The 22637-nt window shown below is 39.4% G+C and overlaps 1 protein-coding gene across 6 annotated transcripts in view; it reads right to left on the bottom strand.

The window, feature by feature from the left end:
- The window catches only part of TNC (tenascin C), a 105688-nt gene that overhangs the window by 65459 nt on the left and 17592 nt on the right, over window positions 1-22637 (bottom strand). Inside the window, exon 1 of one of the 6 annotated variants that reach the window (XM_072883527.1) lies at window positions 8222-8447. The exons of 1 other annotated variant lie outside the window; for it this stretch is intronic. The gene's annotated coding sequence lies outside the window, so the exon portion shown is untranslated. Of the gene's footprint in view, window positions 1-6260; window positions 6284-8221; window positions 8448-22637 lie in introns of those variants that run through there. 4 more of the 6 variants (XM_072883522.1, XM_072883525.1, XM_072883526.1 and 1 more) reach the window with 4 other exon arrangements.

The raw sequence follows: 22637 nt of genomic DNA, 5'->3' as shown, positions 1-22637 counted from the left end.
TTTAACTCGCAAGACCACAGAAGGAGTTCCTTGAAACCTGACTTCCAGTAATAGCCCCCAGGCTAGATATCTACTTGGCCTAGTTCTGTCAGATGTGGTAGCATCAAGAATTTGCATCTTTGGCAACATAAGGTAGGGTAGCAAACTCTTAGTAGAACAAAATACATAATGAAGAGTGAAGATGGAGTGAAATCAACCATGGCTTTGCAAGACAAAATAAAATATAAGTTAGATTCACAAAACATGAAAGAAATTGAGTGCAAGGCATTTGGAAAAAGAGAGAAGGCTGTTTCTAAAAAGCCCAGTCTGAGGATGTTTCTCAGGGCTCTGATGTAAAGCAGAAGCACTTATATAATGTAATGGAAAATACAGCCATATACACAGCCCTGGGCAAGTGATTAGTCGCAATGGTGACTGAACTCGGACAAAAATCTGTGCTGCTGTTTCAAATGTCAACAAATTGGGCACTGTTACAGTAATGGGAGACTTGAGAAACCTCCACCAGCAACGCTCTGACCTCGTTCTCTTAACACACAGTGACTTGAGACCTGTCTGTGCTAAAGTCTTAGCTGACAGCAGTTTGAGCTGTGAAATAAAAGAAAGGATGTGGAGCTCAATTATCCAGCAACAGATCTCCAGTGAAATCAATGTAATTGTGTCACATGAGAATTTGGCTGGCAGCCTCTGAAGTTTGCATAGAAGAAAACTATCCCCTCAGAAATGCAAGCTGAAGTGAAGCGGACAAGGAATAATGCAGACAATGAAGTGCCATTCTATGCATGAAAAATGCTTGGTGGATTCTAATTTCCTCTCTGTCAGACTGGTTTTATCCCCATGTTACTCCATGAGCAGTACTCCTGACCTATATGAGCATAAACCAAATCAGATCAGGCCAAGGCATCCTCTGCAAAAAGTAATTTCTCTACTATATAATTAAGACAATGTCAGACAGGTATAGTATATGCCTGTATAATATATTCATACCCCTTATATTCAACACCCCTTATCAAAGGGAAATAATAATTGCTCATGTTAGCAGAAAAAGCTCTCTCTCCAGGTGAAACCACTGAAGTTAGACACCATAGACTCAAATTTTATTTACACTAAGGCCCCCTTTTTGTCAGTGTAGTAGGGCATATTAATAGGATATTAGGATATAGGATTATAGGATATATAGGGCATATTTCTATTTATAGGAATTACATTTTTCTTCCATCAAGTGTGAGTTCCATGCAGTTTAAGGGTTCCTGCACATGTTCTGAGCAACATAAATAGTACAAAAGAGAGTCAGGCCACAACCTGGAAAGCACTGCGTTAATTCAGGATCAGTTCCCTTTTCTTACAGATGAAACTTCATCCGTTTGAATAGTGCCAGTGGGACCATTAGAAATGTGGAAATGTAATCACACCCAAATCTAGAGGGAACCCAACCAAACCAAAGCAAATGAATCCTCTGTCCAAAATGACCTTCCTCAGCCCTGACATGGCATTACAATACCAGAAGCATGGGGCTTCTGAGAAGACAGACGGGGCAGTGACACGGAGTTCCCTGAGATGCAAGAGCCTAGGCACCATGTCCAGTGATGGGGAAAGCACGGACAGGCACACAGGGCTGGCTGGTAGTAAACCATATTTCCTTGCTTCTGCCAATGACCCTGTCAAATCCCACTGTACTACTACTAAGGCAAATAAACAGTATATGAAATAACGGCCTGAGAATGGCAAATAAAGTACAAATAATGTCTAATGCATTTGAGAATTACCCTCTCTTTAGGTCCTGCATTCTTTCCGTCAAACCTGGAACTGCAGCACTTGTAGTGCTGGATCACTGCGATTGACTTGCTAACCTGTAAAGTGTATAAGTCCACATCATAATTAACGCTTGACAGTGGAAATATAAACTCCCTGGCTTGTAGATGGTATATCCTCCTATAAACACTTCACTTGGCCACCAAACTGGAAAAATAGATAGGACATTCATAAGGAGTGCTCACCATGGGAAATACCAGCATTTTTTCCTAGAAACCATTTACATTGCCAAAATACTTCAATAAGAAAAATTATCTGAGATCTTTCCCTTAATATACATCCTGTTCTCATTTGACTTGTCTACAGTGTGCAGCATTCATTCTGAGTCAGACTTGAATTACTGTTGTACAAGCAATGCAGAAGGGGAAATACAAGCCACAAGTAAAGGAAAAATATGCATTACACTGCGTCTCACTAAGAGGAATGGATTGCCTACACATCACAGGCTACCTTTATATCTTTCTTGGCATAGGCCTTTGTCGCACAGCACAGAGAAACTATTTAGGAGGATTCAGCATATCCAAAATAGGCTGGCTTTCCAAAAGAACCAGTAAAAACAAAGAACCAGTGCAAAGTAGACACTGAGCTCCTTTTGAAAGCCTAACAAACTGACTTCTGACAAAATGAGATCATGCCAGGCCAAGAAGGAAGATAACCACTAAGGTCTTGTACTGAAGTGTATAACACATACTGAAAGTGAACCTTTCCTGTCCGAATAAAGGCTTTTCATCAAACCAAAGAGGCAGAACATCACAGTCTGAAGTGTTCAGCTCACAGTTGGCTGTCTCACCTGCTAACCCTGCATCCTGTCTTTGAGACAAGCCCAAAGCTGATTGACAAAATCTGCCTGTGTCCAGTTCTTTTAATTTCTTGGGAATGAAAAGCAAACTCCTTTCTTGGAAAGAAATATTTTTCTTAATCCCTTTCCAGCAGGAGTTCCTTAATGGTGGAAATAACTATTTAGCCAGTTCTGATGGGCACACAGGGAAACAATATCACAGTTTAATTTTCATGTATACTCAGAAGACGACATTTACATCCCCTTTTAGCTTTGTGCTGCCAGCATGGTGTAGGAGAGCATAAATTTAAAGAAGAATCAAAAGTTTAGATTAATATTATGGTTAATATTCTAATCCCATAAGAAAATTAGCATTTGTAATTTTAGGTGTTTGAGCTTATGATGTTCTGGTGCATCTAGGGATAAGGCACAGACAAACGCCCAAGTACTTAGTTGAAGCAAAATCATTACAGCGGAATTTCCCCAGGCACCCAGTTTCAGACTCCTTTGAGTACGTTGGCCAATATCTATACCCATATAGTCAATGCTACAGCCTGGCATGGGGAAGAGGCAGACTACTACAATAGACCTTTGTTGTGCCTGTGATTCAAGCAATTGTTTTTAAAATCTGTATTAAAGATTTCTGTTCTACCACCCTGTACTTTCTACTCAATTACTAAAAAGAATATGTTTTCTAAGCATGAAACAATATCATTTTTGTCAAGAGTTTGGAAACCGAGCTCTTATATGAATTGAAGAAAGCTTCCTTTCTCTTCCCTGTGCAGTTCTGGTTATGGGGAAAGAGCTTTCTGTGTGAGTAATCTTTCTAAGTAGGAAGCAGAGCTCCCCTATTGCTAGGGAAGAATGGACCTCCAGTAGGCTAATATGTGATGGATGACTGAATGCAAACTTGGCAACGTTGTTCTCTGCTACCCAAAGAATACAAAATGCCACAGGCTATTCGTACACAGGGACTCTCTAGTTGGAAGTTCTGAAAACTTGGCAACATCCTACCTTAGTTTAATTGAAACTACAGCGGCAAGACAATTAAGGATGTGAATTTGGAGAAATTTCTTGCAACAAGATCAACTCAGGATGAATTTATCTTTGGTGATTGACTCATGCATAAGCCAAACAAAAACATAAATAGAAAGTTATTCTCATTAACTCCACAACCTGAGCAGCAAAATCTCACATTTGTTTATGAGGGGTACTTTATGGGATATAATGTATATGAACTAGTATTCTTTAAAGTCTACATCCAGATATACTGAGTGAAGCTGGGGGAGGGGAGGGGGTGTTTTTTTGTCAGCAAAGGGATATGCAGTATATAGGGGAGAGAGAGAGAAATGATGCATATAGAAACACAGTAAAATATTACATTAAGCCATGTCTAGTTATAAGGACATGTATATCATTCCAGTGACTGTTAAAAACAGACACTAAGTAATTCAAACTTTGGCCTTATAGCAGAAGGATCCCTATTATATTCTTTCTTTCAATGCCCAAACACTTTCTGCTGGATCAAGAGACATTCTAGTCAGGCAGAATCCCATTCTGACTCCTCCTCCCCAGTCTGCCTATTCCACACAGTTTAGTTACATCATACATTGAAAGATTTTGCTAGCTGGAAGAATGCCTGGTTTTTAACTTTTCCCACATGTGGAAGGCATTTAACTTCAGCTCAGATTGGACAGAGGGTCGAACGCATGAGTGGACAGTAAGCACTGAGTTAGGGGAAGTTTCACACTTGTATAAACCCCAGAGCCTGGTGGAAACTGAAACAGCTCAAGATTGTCTCTCGGGATTGTTCATTTTCCTTCTTTCTGGTAGTCCCATCCTCAAAGAACTGCCTTCTTCCTTCTTTTTTCTCTTCACTACACAAAGAACTTTTTTAAACAGCTAATAATAGCAATTGTAAGTTCTTTGTGGCAGAGAGCATCACTTATTACGTCTATTCACTCTTTCTAATACAATGAGACCCTAAAATGCTATAGCAATAGTAACAACATCATCAACTTCTAATAAACTCCTACACAAAACCAATAGAAGCCATGGACAGCAAGTCCACTTTGATATCAAGCAGTTTAATGAATTAAATTACACCTTATAAACTCATAAGTGATCTGTACACATCTCCTATTTTTCAACTCTTAACCTCAAGTTATGATGTTTCCTGTCCAGTCCTACCATTGCTTGCACTAGTTTTGCATATTTCTGAGCCTGGGTGATGATAAAATATTTACTCCACTTAATTCACTCCAATTGCTATCTTCCTTAGTTTCCTACTTCAGTAACAATGATTTTTCTGCAATATTACATCAGCAACTTCCGTAAAACTAGTAAGAGTAACTATTACATTTTACAGTATTTTCAGACTTCCGTAGTTTATAACCACAGGTTTTGATAACAGAGATCAGTCTTTGAGAAGGGTGTGCTAAATTCACACCAGAAATTAAGTCTGAGAAAGTGCGTGTTAGTAAATCAGAGCACAACTGTAAAGCCCAGTATCTCAAACTGCCTCAGTTCAAAACAAATACCTTTTTATTATTGGAAAGCTGAGATTTCTAACTTTCCATCGATGTAAATCATCCATTCCTAAGCCTAGAACTTTATGAGATGCTGGACCTTAAAACTGTCAATGGTCCTTCAGCTTAGCAGACTGTGATGGCACTTGTCCAAGGACGAATATATCAAGTCACAGGTTTCAAATTAGAGTAATTTTTAACCACTCTGAATTTCTCATGTTTCAATATATGTCACACAGGTAGGACAGGTAAATGCATAGTTGATAATGAAGCAGACACCACCCTCTGCATTTACGCTTACTTCCAAATGTAATATTCAACCTAGACAGATACCAGGGTTCACTAATGGAAACAGCCAACTGAACGAACACTGTTTCTCCCTTACAGATTTGCCAATACGGGACATCCATTTACACCAGACAACTATTACACAATCCAGTACACTTCATTGTCATTTAGTACCACTCAAACCTCTGAACACAGCCTACAAAGCTGGATGAACCGCTGTGTTGTACTAGGAAAATGGCAGAGAACTGCACAAGCAGGTCTAGTATTTCAAATGGCTTTACCAGAAGGGACGAAAGGGTTAAAGCTCCGGCTCCAAAGTAATATCACTGCTTCAAAAGCACACTTGCTTCTCAGTTCTGCTTCACTCTTGAAAAGGATGAAAAAGTCCCAAGAAGCACAGACTCTGCCATCTAATCTCATTTTCTTATCAAAAAGTGAAACAATACTCAAGAACAAACTTTGACAGTCTCTTTATAGCAAGTCAGAACATCTTCATACATGAATAGTCTTTGGCTTTTTTTAGATATTTTATAAAAAGCAGTAATATGGAAAATAAGCCACCCGATCTGAACTTCAAACACCTTTAGAAATGCTGTTCTAGCAACATGATAGTTAAGTTTAAGTGAATAAGGAGGAGAAATGATCCAGTCTTAAAGAGCTGGGATCAATAAAAAAGAATAGATTTCCATTAACTAAAAGGCTCCAGCTAACACAGTTACTCATAATTTTGTGGAGCACTTTTTAGCCTGAGTTTAGGGATATTCCCAGTAAGTTCTAGCATCATTAAGCATCATTATTTCAACAGGAGGATTGGATCTGGTTGATTGTCTTTTCATGTGCCTATCACCACAATGTACCTGGATGAGATTTCTTTAGCAGAATATCAGTTTCCTCTCCAAATGAGACATGACATTCTAATCTGGAGGCTGTATGCTTTTCAGCAGATCCTCTGGCTCTTCTACAGCTTTGGAAACACTGATAAAATAACCGTAGTTATAGGATTAAGGACTGGAACTTGCAAAGAATTTTCTCTGGGCTGAAAGGAGCCCAAGGATAAAATTAATGAGCAAAAAATATGGGAAATGAATAGCAATTTACTGAGGATAGTGACTGTGATAGGGTCAGTGACAGTGGGGGCAGGCAGTCCCCTGTACAGCATCCCTCTCACTCTGCCCCTTTTCAGCTGCTAATAGCCCTGCTCAGTTCAGATGTGCATCCTTTCCTGAGCAATGGTGCAGAGGTGTAGCAGCTGCAAAGGGGATGTGCTAGGAACACCCTGATAACCCTTCCACATACTTTCAAAATTCACTGCCAGGGAAGGTGAACTGCATATAGACAGATTCACTTCTTTTGGCTAAACAATTTCATTTGATCAAACATTTGTGCCTGAGTTCCCAATAGCAGCAAGGAAAACACAAAAGACATCATAACACTTTTCTGCAAGTCTTCCTAGAATTCAAAGGACTGTCGCTAGCCCCCACTGTCCAGCTCATTCTCGGACTACAGCACCCTTAAGATTTCACAGCTTTGAAAGGCAACTACGCAACCCCAGCATAATAAAACAAAACCCACATAAAATGTTAATCAGGAAGCATGTAAAATGAATTTCCATTATTTAATATGATTTTTTTAAAAAAATAAACTGGGAAAGAAAAACAAACACAACAGCTTGACAAAGCTTTTATGCAGTCCATAGAATTGCATGCATCTCATTGGTTTCTATTTTTTTAATAAAGAAAAAATTGATAAATATCTTCATTATGCTTTTTAATTTCATAATGTCTCCACTGTGCAAGAGGACTTGTCACTGTCATTTCAATCTGAACATATCTTTCTCCTGCATAGTATGATACAGACTTTTCAGAAGTTTAGAATAACTGCCAAAAACTCTATCTTCTAGTAGCCAGAGAGCAAATCAGGCAGGGAAAACTCTGCAAAGGTGATGTAACACAAAGTTTTGAGTAAGTGGGCTTAAATCCGAAATGAAGCTAAGTGTGATCACCTTCTCCCAGATTCTCTATTTTAAACCAATTTGAGCCTAACTGGTAAGTGCAGACACAGTCATGCAGAAAACCTCAGTGCACAAGGGAGCAAGTAGTTAAGACACACTGTAAAGCAAGTGTCTCCATTTTTCCATGATGGTGGAGAATTTCACCCTCCCACTCCCCAGAACCCACCCATTTAAGTACTGGTAATAAGATACCAGTTGAATCTTCCTTTGTCTTTTGCTCCCCACTGCAGACTAATGTTACCATACTTCTAAAAGAAACTGGAGCCCAGTGGGGGTGGGGAGGAAGGTGACAAAAGCTTCAGTGCAAATAAGTGTGCAGACAGCAAATTAAAAAGGAAAAGGGCCTGACTCTTTTCAAGTTGTACACAATAGCATAGGAAGAGGAGTTACCTGGCACGTTTAAGAACTGCAAGTGGATTTAATCTGGTACACGAGGTGATGATGGGGCAAACATTTATATTACTTCAGTAGCCTAGAGGAAATCCCAAATCTGATTTTCTACCCTTCCTGTCAATTAGGCTTCTGTCTATATTTCTGTAGATGTTCACCATTCAACTAGCTCATCCTTCATTCATTCACTAGATCAGGTTGATGTCATTGAGACATTTCTTACATTATTATTACACCAGACAATAAAGACAAACTAAAGACAGGCATGCTCCAATTCAAAAATATTCCTTAATAAGATCCCTGCCTATTCAGACTGATAGTCATAACTATGAGGGTCATGACAGAACACTGTGTCATTGCAAACTCATGTGGGAGAAGAGCTCCTGATTTTTTAATTCAGGAAGGAAGCAGACTTACCTTACAGACTCTGACAGAGATTAGATCCCGCTGTGAGCAGTCTCCATGAAATAAATATGATGTTAAAGTCAGCTATCAGCTTCTGACTTTGTTGCCGTCCTGTCAAAACTCAGAGAAGTTGCGTTGTCTAATTTTGTGTGTGAGTGTGTGAAAGACAGAAACGTTTGACAGTAAGGCAAACTGGTCAGATCAGCCAGATTCTGCTGGGTTTATATAGCTGAGCTGCAAATCCTGATCCTTGGCTCATTCCACTGTAATAGGATGCCTGAAGGCATTTTTTTCAGTTTTGCTTTAAAGGAACAGCCTCTCTCTTTGGCTTAGCTTCTGAAAGACACACATGCACACTCACATACACACACTGTCATATACAGGCACACGCACAAAAAAAGAATTTGCATGCAATTTATGGCTAAAGAAGGAAACCCCTGAACCATTAAAAAAGAAAGTCAGCTCAGGGCAAATGACTCAGAAAGCAGAATATTTTCCTTACAGCATCAGCAGAATACATTATCAGGAGTTTTAATTCCCTCATCCCCATTATTTTAATGTTGCGAAAGAGTAGCAAACTTAAATAAAATCAGAGGAATCACAAGCAGGATTTCAATTCTAGAAACTCCTACAGAACATAATGGGTCTAACGTGCAGTTAGTGTAAATCGACCCCACTCCACTGGAAACAACTGAAAAGTTCAGATTTACACAAGCTGAGGATCTGGCAAATCCCGATATTTTCAAGCTTGTGATCTCCTTTGCGTCCTTTTGCACTCCTTCTGCTCTCTCAAGAGCCTCAAGAGCTGTAGGGAGAAGAGTGGAGAAATCAAGAGAAAAGTCTAGTAAGCAGAGTCCTAGACTGATTCTTTGTTTAAAAAAAAAAAAAAAAAAAAAGATAAAAACCCAAAGAGAATGACACAGGAGGGGTTCCCTTTCTTCTCAGATCTGATATAAAGAGATTACGTGGCCCTGTGTGTGTAAAGATAATCCAACCACTTTTGATGAGGCATATGGTTTCTCAGTCATTGCATTCTCCCTGCTTCCCATCCCAGAGCTATCAGTAACACACAGAGTGCTCATCTGGGACCTTTTCAGGGGTGTTTGTTATCTCTGACTAACCTTGAACCTCAGGCTTGTGGCAAAAAGGAAAGATCACAGTTAAAGGATTCTCATTTACACTGATCCCCTTCCTACCTGATACTAAAAATCTGCCTCTCCCTTGCCTACACCCCAGCCCACTGTTGGTTTGGGGTTTTTTTGTTCTTGTTTTTTGGTTTTGTTTTGGGCTGTGGGGTTGGTTTGGTTTTTTTTTGGGGGGGGGGGAGAGGTGCACAGGGGGAGAGAGGAATATTAATCTTTAACTTTCAAGTCTATCTTCTAAGATAAAAGATGAAATCACTTCTTCTGTTTGATGATTTAGAAAGCAAGACTTATCCAAACACCTCTGAAGACAATGAAAACAGAAAACTACTCACTGATTTCAAGGGGCTATGGGACAGCCCAGTAGGAAAGTAATGGGATCCTACTCAGGAACAAGGATGCTCATAAGGATAAAAACTGATTGCCCAGGCCTTTCTGATCATGTTTCTTTCTGAATGTATCTCTTCCCACCTGGCCTTTCCCAGGCTCCATGGACTCACACATCAATTTCAGGATTTTTTCCTTTTTGCTGCTTCACAAACACAGCACTACCAGGAAGATTTGGCCCATCCTACACATTTAGGAAAGGATGGGAGAATTCCTGACTCTGAAATTCTGAATCACCATTTTAGAATCATTATTTTTGGAGACCATAAAAAGTAGAGTTCTTTTGCTCACTGAACTACTTAAATTTTCTTTGCTGTGGCTTTCATACGTAACATTGACCCCATGTCTGTATTCTCTTGTGCCTAATAATATCGCTGAGCTCCTGCAGAGCTCCCTTCCTCAGCACATGGCACAAATTTTAGTAATTTCCAAATAGCTGCTGATGAAATCTAAACAAAAAACTCCAAACCAAAACAACAACAACAAAAAACTCATAGAAGTTTTTACAAATTATTTTTCCAACAAACAGATCCTGCTTCACCAACCAATTACAGAAGTGTTCAAAAAACACTGAGATCAAAAGTTTCAGTAAAATCAGTGATGCATCTCTATCAGCCATGTATGAACACCCATTTCCAATTTCTGTGTTAATTTTTTGACATGCTGTGTTTCATAACAGTCATGCCCTAAGAGAAGAAATGAGCCTCTGCTGGAGAGAGGATCAGAAATGTTATCTAATCTCTGGTAAAGGCATTGGATCCTCTTTGATTGCTGATTTCTTAAAAGTAAATCTTGTTCTGGACGTCTCCACCAATCTCAAAGGCAATGGGGTTACTGTATACAGCCACTGGTAAGTGTCCCATTTTTGTGTGCAGTTCTCAGAACATTCTCAAGATGGTCCTGGTACCAGCCTATGTCAGCTCTCCCCCAATTATATAGTTCTGTGAAATTCAATTAAAATGTGTACTCAAGGCCAAAAACTGCATGTGAGATGTAACACAGTTTTTCAAAAAAAATCAGGAAAAGATGGTTCCCCATACAGTGAACCATTTGCTATCTCTTACTTCAGTAGTCCTTTCACATACTTTTGCAAAACACTTTATTCCGTTGTCCACGCCCACAAGTCTAAACAAGATAGTTAAAGCTTGTGTGTAAACTGTGGAAAGCAACTTGCAGGATTTATTTTCGGAGCATTTGCAAATACTAGCTTTTCTGCCAACAGTTATTGAATCAAAATTTAAAGTAAATTTTTCTCCAATAATTCACCACCCACTTACCTGACTTCAAAAAATTATGCCATATGAGATGAGTTTCAGGTAAGAGTTCAGGCCTGTTCTTGTTTTATCTTTTTGGGCTCACCCATCCTTAATCATACTCTGTTGCAAACATTGAATGATACACTGAGTCAGAAGCAAATGATAACATGAAAGAACAGGGAAAATGTATTTTAATCAGAAAGATGGCTTTAGGTTGTGATCTCTAACAAGCAGAACTAAAACTGGATTCTGTGTCCTGTGGTATCCTCTTTCATTAGATAAATGTGGATAGCAATTGATTTTTTTTAAATGAAAGGAACAGGGAGAAATTAAACGAACACTGAACTTCATACTCTTGAGTTTATTCCTATGTTTTTATGTGCTTAACAGCTCATATTAGAGATGAAATGCAAACATGTAGGGAAGATCGTAACAGACAAATCTAGGAATATCTTGATATTTATGAAAGAATAAAAGAGACCAACTAATTGTTTTGGAAAATATTAGTGAATTGCAAAAAATATGCTCATTATTACCTTGGGACAAAATTGTTACAACACAGGTAATTAGACTTAGTTCCAATTTAATACCTGTGTTGGTTCACCCAGTCATAGGAATAATCTACTTTGTAGCAGCATATTTGAGAGAGTGAAAGCCGCCCTAAATGTGAAGACATGAACACAGGGGGAATTAACACTACCTGAGAAGCCTGAGAAGACTGAGAAGACTTTTGCCACATGCATAGTGCAGCCGATTTCAATAACATGCAGATGGGAATGCAGTGAGCCACTGGAATATAACTTATGAAACATAAATGGCTAGATGATATTGCTTTGGGGCAGGGAAACAGATACTTGATTCGAACAATTTTAGGAGCCAGAAGAAGTATTCAGTGCCTGTGGCTGGAAGGAAGTGCATTTCTCAAAGAAAACTAGTGTTAGAGTAGGACAATGCTCAAAAGCAGCACCCAAGAGCACAGCGTGGAGACAGCCAAGCCAGCCAGCTTGAGAAACAGTAACAATTTAGTCACAATGAAATGCATCCTGCTGAAGACAGCTTATCTTATTTAATGTTAAGAGGAAGATGAAAAATCAAGATTTAAAGAGAGACTGTAATATCACAGGGTTGATCCTTAAAGAGACATGACTTTAAAGATCCTTTTCATGCTCCGTTCTTATGACTGATGCTTTTAGGCCAAATAATTTCCAGAGACATTTTGATCCTTCTTCACTGAATATCCTTTCCCTACATTTTCTATCTTTTGAGACCATATTCACAAGATTTTACTGGTAGAGAATCAAGTTCACAGTACTTTTGTCTTTACATCTGCATTGCCTTGATTCCTTTATAACTGTAGCCAAATACAGGTCAGTTAATTCTAGTTCGCATTGAGAAGTATTCTGGCAACCTTGCTAAAACTTTGGCTCTTGGGCTACCATCTTATCTGCTGCTTTTCAGTTGATTTCCTACTAATTTGCAGCAAACCATTGTCCCACTGCATTCACTGCTTCTTACTCGACAATCATTTGCACACAGACCTTGAGTTCTATGAGAGCATTTATTTAGAATCACTCAATGCTAATACACAAGAAGAAACTTCAACTCATTTCCCCAGAAAATATCTAAATATCTAAACTATTGCTTTAAATATCTGCTATTTGCAGGAATTCATGTTGCCTCTACACTAACATTCTCCCTTCCCTGATGTGATGACTCTCAAACAGAATAAGGGCTTTCAAGCACTGCAGACTTTTGGCTACTTGTCCAGTGCTTAAGTATTTAGGTGACAACACTAATTTATATAGTTACACATAGACCATCCTTTCCCAAATGTTATGAGCGCTGGTATGACCATGTTCAACCATGCTGAAGACAACATTGCTTTGAGGCTGGACTGATCCTTATAATTGCAACCCATGTTGAAAGGCAGGAAGAATGTCCGCTGTTTTCATATCAGAGAATGCAGAAGCTCATTCTTAACCTGGGAGAAGTCTGGCCTAAACAGACGAACGCAGAAACTGAAGGTACAAGTTTGCAATTGCTGCACAGATCAGCACTACTGAGAACTTCAGTGGAATCAACTGCACATGTAAAGACAGTAAAGTTGAGGCCCCATAATATCCATTAAAATATTCAAAAAGGAAAAGGAAATTTCCTCTATTATTTGGATTTATTATCATCATTGTCATCGGGACATTTCCCAAGGGTTGCATTCATTCCCTAAATGAAGAAATAAGAAGCAGCTGTTTGAGAGCAGACCCACTGGGCTTGTGTACTGCCTGTACACAGAAAGACAGTTGTGACAGATATCCATGTAGCCTTTCTTTAACTGGCCTTTTAAGAGCTAAGTATGTCTTGGCAGTATTTGCATGACCTGGAAAGACCACAAGCTTAATCACAAACAAGAGGTAATTGAGAAAATGTTGGTGTTTAATAAAGTTATTTCAAACTGTCTTATCACATCAGTGAAAAGATCTTATGTGCCTGTTAAGGGATACATGAGAGTGGAGCCAGATATCTTGGGTGCTAATGCAAGGTCTGCCACGCTCTGAAAAGATGACCTTGATCATCTCTTTCCCTGATCTATGAAATAAATGTCCTTTGCAAGCTAGACATCAACACACTGGTAATATACACTAGACAAGAATTTGTTATTAGTGATATCAGGAACATTTACAAAGATAATCTAGATAGCACTATGCTAAATTCACTCAAGAAAAATCAGCTTCACTGAAAAAAAAAAAAAGAGTAAATAGAAAATAATAACTATGCCAGTACACAAATATTTTCCATCCAAACTGCTCATGTCAGACTCTGTGACAGAGTGACTTCTAATGTTCATAAATATCTTTGGCATTTATTATAGTTGCAGTAGATTTTATTAGAAGTTTGAGACAAAATATGGTTTTCACTACGTATCAAGGTAGGAAGAGCAACAAGAAAGAATATACCAAATTGCTGAGGACTGAGTGAGAAAGTGAAGCTCGCTATGTGGGATGGTGTAAAGCTTTTATCAGCATGTTAGCATTACTCATAAGTGGTTAATGCACAGATGACACAGGGAAAGTAACTCAACTGCTGTAAAGGTTTTATACCGTGCCACACGAATTTGTATCGTCTAAGTGCTTGACTTCATAAAAATACTTAAGCACAGGCTTCTATCCATCCCTAAATACTTATGTGCACTTTACTGTAATCATGTTTTTAAGCTTATTTATGTCAAAATTACAGATAATCACATTAAACACATCCTTAAATGTCTTGCAGGAACAGTTTCCCTACTGAAGCTTAAGTAACAAAAACAGCAAAGCCAAAGTCTGTAGTGCTTATCCATTCTATACGAAACATGTTCAAATATAACGATAGCCATTATCAGTATATGCGCTACAGTGATGAGGATTCCTAATGCTAATAAAGACTGAAGGGTGGATAGTTATACAGCACCAACAGATGTGAGCACACCTAAGTACCCTTCTGTTAGAAAACATGATACAATTTCACCCAACTATCATCACAAGCGGTTTGGCCTGGGAGGAAGATGGCCTACACTACCCACAGGATCGCTCTACATAAGCACTCCCTTAGATAGAGATGGGGGAATCTAATGAACACGGTAGTTGAAAAATGTAGCTCTCCACAGGCAGTGATAGCAATGTTCCTTTGGTTTGCATCTTGGTATATCAAGTAGGGTTTGTTTAATAAGAATTTGTCTTAATTTTGCGTAGGAATTTGGTGGCGCTTGCCACCCAAATGTCCCCATTTATGCCACATTAACACCTCCCATACACCTCCTCCACATCCCAGCAAAAAAGCCATGGACACTCCATAATCTTTGATGCCCTCCTGGACTAAGTGATGGCCCTGAAGGGCCCTGCAGTTAAAGGTGCCTGAAACAAGCACTTCTGAGTAAGATGTTGCTCCCAGAAAACGTGTTCAGTCACTAAAAGACACGCCAACTGGTCACCATAAATGGACCACTCGCCTAACATAACATAAGCATGAGAATACTCCTCTGCAAAAATGTGCACCTGTTACATAGACATATCTTTGTTTGCTGCTACTAAATATAAAAATCTACTTTCTTAGGAAAAAGGAGAATGAAGATTTAACAAGAAGCTCCTCTGGTAGTTAACTACTTCCTTAAATGATTCTAATTAGTGTGAACCATGCTGTGCTGTAACTGAAAAACAGAGAAATGGTTTCACGAGTTTAAGCAAAATTTAGTCCCAACTGTATGTTTCACCCAAAAATGTCAAAGCACTTACACAGAAAAAGAATGAGATGAGACCTTAAAGGTAAAATAGTCTTTCCCTAGGGCACAATAAGCTATATCAAAACCAATACAGTTTAGTAAAACAAGCTTGGCAAAGAGCACTTGGCACTTTTTTTTTTTTGAGGGGGAACTACAGCAAAATTAAATGTGATGTCAGCAGCAGAATGAGAAATCAAAGACAAGGTTCAAGACTTTCTAATACCCAGCCAGAAGCCTACATGACAAATTTTACATTTTTCAGCTACCCATACCCAAATACACAACACCGTGTTTCTAATTCCTGCCTTAGGATGAAGGCCTCTACTCTGAGGAAAACAGTGAAAAATTCTTCTCTAAGGAAAGGAAAAAGAAAAAAAGATTACAGCTCAGTTTTGTCATTCATACTTCAGACAATGCTGTCAATTAGTCTAAAAGTTGTACCTGTCCTGGCTAGCTATTTAACAGGTAATCCATAACAAATGTACACAAGCAACCATCCCCAAAATAACAAAAGAGAAATTCTACAAGGATTTGGATCCATGGAGTTGAAGGTGGTGGGTTTAATAATCACTATGCAGTGATTAATTTTTGCTAATTGGAGAGACAAGACCCACTGGCAGTCAAGGTAACCATGTCCAATCTTTAAAGTAGAAAGCTGGTTGCAATGGTGGACTTAATCTTAAAGCAACACCCTGACACAGGAAGACAGTATAGAAAAAATGTGGCAGAAGGACCTTCAATTATATATCCTCTGGAAATTAAATAAAAGCTGCTGTTTAGCCACATTTATAAACATCATATCATACATATCATCACTGGCATTCCTGTGGGTGAAGGTAGGCAAGCATATAGACAAATTAGGATTTATGATAGGTATTCCAACCAATGTTCTAGCAATAGCATCCATAAAAGACCCATCTGAGGATAAGCAGACACACTGTATCCATCTTGCACAGTTTGACTGGCTTTTACAAAGATAGTCCTGAGCCACTGACATAAGAGAGAGAGAAAAAAACCATTTCTATTCAAAGCACCCCAATAAGAGAGGAAGAGACCTGTTTGTCCGTCCTTTGAGTAAAAAAAAAAATATCTCCTCAAAACCCCCAAACAAACCTTGGAGGAAAGCTGTCTGTCCAAGTACTAGAAATCTCAAGCTGTGTTTGAGAAGACAGGAAATGTCCCAAAACAACTAAAAACCACCTGTTTGTGCTGGCCCTAGACACTTATGTTTCTAGTCTTTAAAGCATATCCTAAAATTGTTTGAAACTAATAAGTCATGGTCACAGATTAGCAAATAGGGATATTTAACATCTCCATCCAGCTTTTGGGGATGAGCAGCAGATAAAGTCATTAGAGAAAGTCAGGAATCTGGCTGATGAAGAACTGATCATTTGCTTTATAATTCTCAGCCTCTGCAATCAGCTGAAGAGGTGAAAGGTTCACTGAAATAATAGAGACGTAAGCCAGACAGCAGAGCTGTTTGACCTACACAGCATTTGTACAAAGCAGCCAAGTGTTTTAGTGTGAGAGTTGGAACTAATCTGTTCATTTTCAAGGAAGAACTAACTTTGGATGTTGAACCTCAGGTTCAAGAGCAATATCCCAGAAGCAGAAGGGAGGGGGGCTGGTAGGTACGATAGAAGCATATCCTTGAAATATAATTCTGGCTTCCTCAGGTACTAACAACAAGGTTTTTACAGCTATGTTTGCCTAATTATTGCCTCACTTCTTGATAATGTAACAAGAAACATGGTCAAGGAAAAGCAGACTTGTGAGAATTTCCACTTGACTCCCGAGCTCCAATCTTGTCAATTTTTAGTGAAAAGTGTTAATTCGTGTCTCCCTCTCCCCTGTTTTTTCTCAGAATTGCTCCCTGACCAGCTGGGATATCATATCCAAGTTGTCAAAGATGGGCAAGGACCAGCTGCATGATTAATCCCGCATCACTCACAAGACTCCTCAGAAATGTCCTGCCTGATCTAGCTGTTCATCTCCAGTTTGCACCCAGAGAGAAGAGACAGAAGGCATGAAGAAACAGAAGCATAGTCCTACCAGCCCAATTCCCAGTGCTGCCCATTTTACCCAAGATATCTATGGACACAGCAAAGCAATGGGAAAAGGGGGAGGTGATGCTGGCTCTTCACAGAGCTCTGATCCCATTGATATGGCAGTGAGGGGGAACACAAGCTCTTTCTGCTCTCTCCTTGTGTATCGCTCAACACACTGCACCGTGTTGCTAGTGAGGTCACATCATAAAAGCAGACCAAAGGAGGAGAAGAGGGAGGCCTTTTTTCCTTGCCTTTTTCCCAGCATATCCGGTAGGAGCCCATACACCTCTCCTCATATCCTGCATTTGGATTCTTCTGGGACCAAAGGGAAACCTCAAAGCAGATGGGATTTAGTTTACTTACATTCTCTACAGCTAACTCAGATTTTATTAAACACAGCTGTAATCCCAGGCTTCTTCAAATGGGCTAACTCACTTCTTACGTTGCTTCTGTATCTTTAGAAATCCAGGCTTAGCAATAATTTTGAGCCAAAAAAGAAAAGATGGTAAAAAAAGACAGAGTGAATTTGTCAGAAGTATCTAAGTCATGAATTTAACAAAAAAAAAGCAAGTTTGTAATTGAGCCCTGACCAATCCTTTATTTCCCAGTTCTTCACATCTTTAACAGGGCAGTGTTGTCCACCCTAGATTGAGACTAGAGTCTATCAGATAACACAGCAGAAGCAAAATATATGCTACAGTAAAACAGAATAATGCATAACTGACTACTCCTTATACCAAGTGTCTTCCCTGCATTCTCTAAAACCCAGGAGCATGCTGTTATCTCCTCATAAGTTTAGGGCTCTCTTAACATCAACAGAAGAGCAGCAAATTCAGTTTAAACCTTCTCCCTTGCTCCTAACCATCTTTTGTAGCTCAGATTTAAGATTATCTCCCTTTCAGAGCTAGCAAACAAGGCAAACTTTCCACAACAGAAGAATCCAAATCATTCCACGTTGAAATAAGGTTGCTTGCAACCTATTTATATGACAGCGCAACAATAGAAATCATGTATGCTGCTTGTATTCTGAATACAATTCTTTTATCCACATACTTTTAGAGTGCAAATTGTATGAGAGTATTGTGCAAATACTCCTCCAAAACTTCATTTACAAAATCGAAGTTAATTGAATGCACAAGTTCAATTCATAAAAGAACAGACATTTCAATTTTTTTGCACTATCAGTATCAGTAATTTAATAGTACCCGTGTTTTCAAAACAATCGAGACAGAGCAGAAAAGCCTTGTGGATGTGTACAGCAATAAATTCAACTTTTTTATTATCCCAAACAAATGGCAGTCGCTGTCCTAAGGAATAATAAGGAATGCACAGAAGCACACAACTAAAATGAGGATCTAACCAAGAAAAAAAGAGTCCGTGCTGAAGATCTCTGTTTTAATCTGTCATCTCCAGAACAGCCTTGATTTTGTTACGAGTGCAGTTAGGTTTCTCTCATCTAAAGCCATTTTTAGGGCAAACATTTGCATTATGAGAGTTATTTCTACTGTTGTTGTTTTAAACTGCATTTATTCTGGCAAAGGCAGTGCCTCCCACAAGGCTGAATTATAAAACTGATGCCTGGAGAACAGAGAGGACTCAGAACCTATAATAAGTATCAAATTCCAAATATTTTATTTCTTCTTTAAAAGCTTTTTACAGATACCATCGTTATGCAATGAGGATTAGAAGTACTCATTTAACAGCCAGTGCTTTAGTATCCCAAAATGATCATGTCCAAGATTGCTTATTACGGTTAGGAAGTGATTCCATTTTGTAAAGCCAACAAAAGAAAGTCCATGTCATGAATTCCAGTCAGTGATAGCCAAATTCAGCCCACGTCCTCCTATTGTACTTTTCCACCACCTCAACATGGTAGCTGCCACACAGTAAAGTTTGTATCTCACTACCTGTTGCTAAATAAAAATAAAATGTAAAAAAAGAGCAGCATGGTGGGAAACTCAGAATTCAACACATCAAGCATCTTGGATTTCAACTTGGCATTTGGTCAAGGCACAGAAGCACTTATGGACTTCACGCATATTTCTTTGATAGTATTATGACTTCACTTTTTCTTTTCTTTTTTTTTCCTTCTGTCTACATGACTAGTGTCTGTTCCCAATTTGCTGCGTAATGAAGTGACACAGGGCTTAGGAACGTCCCCTGGAACAAACTACCAACCCCCACCGCCTACTACAACGGGGAGACTCGTGGCTCTGACTTCATGGCACCCGGGACTAACAAGCACAGAGCTACTGCAGCAGCCCTGACAAGAATAAAAAAGCAACCAGACTCCATACATCCGCCCAGTACTGAGGGGGAAGTGAGTGAGGACAGATTTTCCATTCTATAGCCAGAGGCCCATCTTACGGGAAATTTCAGTCAGTAAAAGCAAAATGTTACTGGAATGTTGCCTTCTTGAGCCTGCATGGAATTTTTTATTATTATTAAATTTGGAGAAACAGGTGTGAGAAATTCATCTCTTTCCCCATGGGGCTTGTTCAGATGTTGCAGATTGCGTGGACTCTGTGAGATGCAAAAGGGCTTCTGTCTGGCAGTGTTACCTGCCAGACAAATAACTGTTTCTAATTAGCTGCGGGTGTTCCCCCGCTTGCCCACCCCAAGGCAAGCCAGGAGGAAAGCATTTGGCAATAACTACGATATTGTCTGCTGAAACAAGCTGCCAAATAACTTCCTTTGCATTCAGAGTATCCCATAAGGTAGCTGAAGTAGTGAGCTGGAGCATCTCAGTGCTTTGTGAGCAGCCACAATGCAAATAAACTGTCCTCTGTAGGTAGAGGATGCTCAGCGCCACTGAGAGACTACCATGAAATGATACTGAGCCCCTATTAAAACATTGACTGCTCTTCCTTTAGGTGAGGCAACACAGAAAGGCTTCACAGAGCCAGAAAGCATCTTTCCTGTTTGTGCCAGCTCCCTATCCATACTCACAGATCTCAGGCACTCAAGACAGGGCTGCAAGGGGGATATTAACCCTTGCTGCATTGACTCTCCTACTAGCCCAGAGCCCCATGCTAACAGTGTAAACGCAACATGACTCATTTCGGTACTCACATTTAGGTGGTTTAACAGGCATTTCTAACCACTCAAGAGTGTGAGCAGGTATAAGCAAGCCTATGTCCTATCTAGTGGAGGTGTCACAGTCCTACAATACTGAAAAACATTACGGTAAGAAGCCCCTGAGCAGGCAGCCAGACAACGGTAGCAAGAGAACTATTTATTCTACAGGGCACTCTGTTATGAGCTGCATATATTTAAAGACACATTACAATTCAGGAAGGATAGTACAATAGATTTTACTCCTTTCAGCAGCTGGCTCAGACAGCAGACACATGGGTTCAGGTGGTTTCCATTCAGATCCAGAAAAAAAAAAAAAAAAGTGCAGAGAGAACAACAAGCAATGCCTCAGTAAAACAATTTTCATCTCCAGGCTAATGGACACTTGAGGAAGTTAAGATATACTCTTGGAAGTGACTCTTGGCACCTATGCCTGTTCCAACACTGTAGTACAGATGAATAAATTAACCCTCAGTAAAAGAGGAAAAAATTATTTTACATTTTTTACATCTACTGAGAGACAAAAGCAAACAGCTCAGTAACAAGGGCAAGGAACATACAAAATGTTCTAAGTTTTCTAACTTAACTTGTGTCCTTTCCAGAAGCTGACTGCAAAGGATACAGTTGGTATAGGAGCTATATCAAGGGGAACAACAGACAACACAGACACCTTTCACGTTTTCTCTTCTGAAAGCAGTCCAGGGAATTAATACTTCTTGTATGGTGTATAAAAAACAAAACAACAAGAACTCTTGTGCATAAAAGACTCAGGTGATTAAAAGCTATGGGATGTTGCTTGCAGAGGCCTGAGAATCCCTGTGCACAGCATTTTCTAGGGTCAAATCCAGCCCCCCTGCATTGTGCCCACTTTACAGCCTGGTACACAGCAGGAGTTACACTGTGCTTCACTCTCTCCTCCCACTGCCAGCAAAGAACTGCCCTGGCCTGTGCCCGTGGGCTGGCCAGAAGGTTCAGCAGAGGATGGTGGTGGTTCAGGCATATACATGCATGTATGCATACCTGCTTAATTTGCACAGACACACCTAATCTTCCCTTTCCCTTTTTGTTTCTAGTCCTTATACTTATGTTTCGCTTAAGTGCAATGCATTTTGCCAAGGCGAGAACGTATGAGATTTTTCTCTCTAGGTTCTGGACCATTGGATAGTCAGACCTTTTCTCAAGGCAGTATTACAAGTGAGCCATTTGTTCCATAATTAACCATTTCAGAGACAAGTTACTGGACTGCCTGGACTTCTGTCTAGACCTTCTCTGGCAATTCTCTTTTTCCTACAGAGTCTAATGGAGTTGCTCATGTATCATGTATCTTTTATTTCATTTTATTTTTTTAACCATGAAATTTAATCTTTTACCTTATTAAAGAAGAATCTGATGAAAGGCGAATGTATTTCAGAGACAGTTGATATACTTACCACAATGGCGTAGGACTGTCTGACTTCCACGCTGCTGTGGATTTAATGTGGGAGCCTACGAAAACTTTGATGTTTTAACTAGGCAGGAAGAGGTTGAGAGGAAGGAGAGCACTCAAGAGCAAATTCTGCTTTTAAAAGGGCGTAAATCCAAAATAGCTTCCCCCCCCAAAAATGACATTATTTCAGGTTCTGACTGAGCTTGACCTCCTAAAAGGTCAAAAGTTTGATGTTCTAGACTAGAGGAGAGGAAGCGGTTAATGTTTCACCGCACTGTAAAAAGCCAACTGTGTCAATAGACTATATTCCACCTGGAGAAAGAAAGTTTCTAAATGTGGTTAAATTTGACATCAGAAATGCATACATGCAGCCTCCTATATAGTATCAGGAAACACAAGGCGAGACATAATATGTCAATGGAATATATTTTACCTCGAGAATAGGAATAATGTGATCATTGAAAACATGGCTCAGGGACCCTCATGACTCACAGTGTGCAAATCTCAAATTCCTTCACAGGTTAATAGGTCTATTTGGAGAAAATGTCAACAATCTGGACACTTCTACAAAGCTTTCTCCAAATGCTCCCATGTCAATTTGACTTGGAAACTAGGCTGAGCACAGCATGAGACCCAGCTCTCCTCAGAGAACTATGGGACTTGCTAAGCATCATTTGAATGGTTTCCTTTGCTCACTAAATGCAAGCTGCACAGGAGGTTTTGAGGACTGAATAAAAATTACTATAACTTATTTAGTTTTCTAAGAAGGTCATTGATGAAAGTTCCTGATCACAGACCCATCCTGAAGTCAATTATAACAACTGGGCAAAACCAATAATTTC

Source organism: Ciconia boyciana, chromosome 18 (assembly GCF_034638445.1).
Source record: "Ciconia boyciana chromosome 18, ASM3463844v1, whole genome shotgun sequence".
Classification (NCBI taxonomy): Eukaryota; Metazoa; Chordata; class Aves; order Ciconiiformes; family Ciconiidae; genus Ciconia; species Ciconia boyciana.
This window is presented reverse-complemented; position numbering and strand designations above follow the sequence as displayed.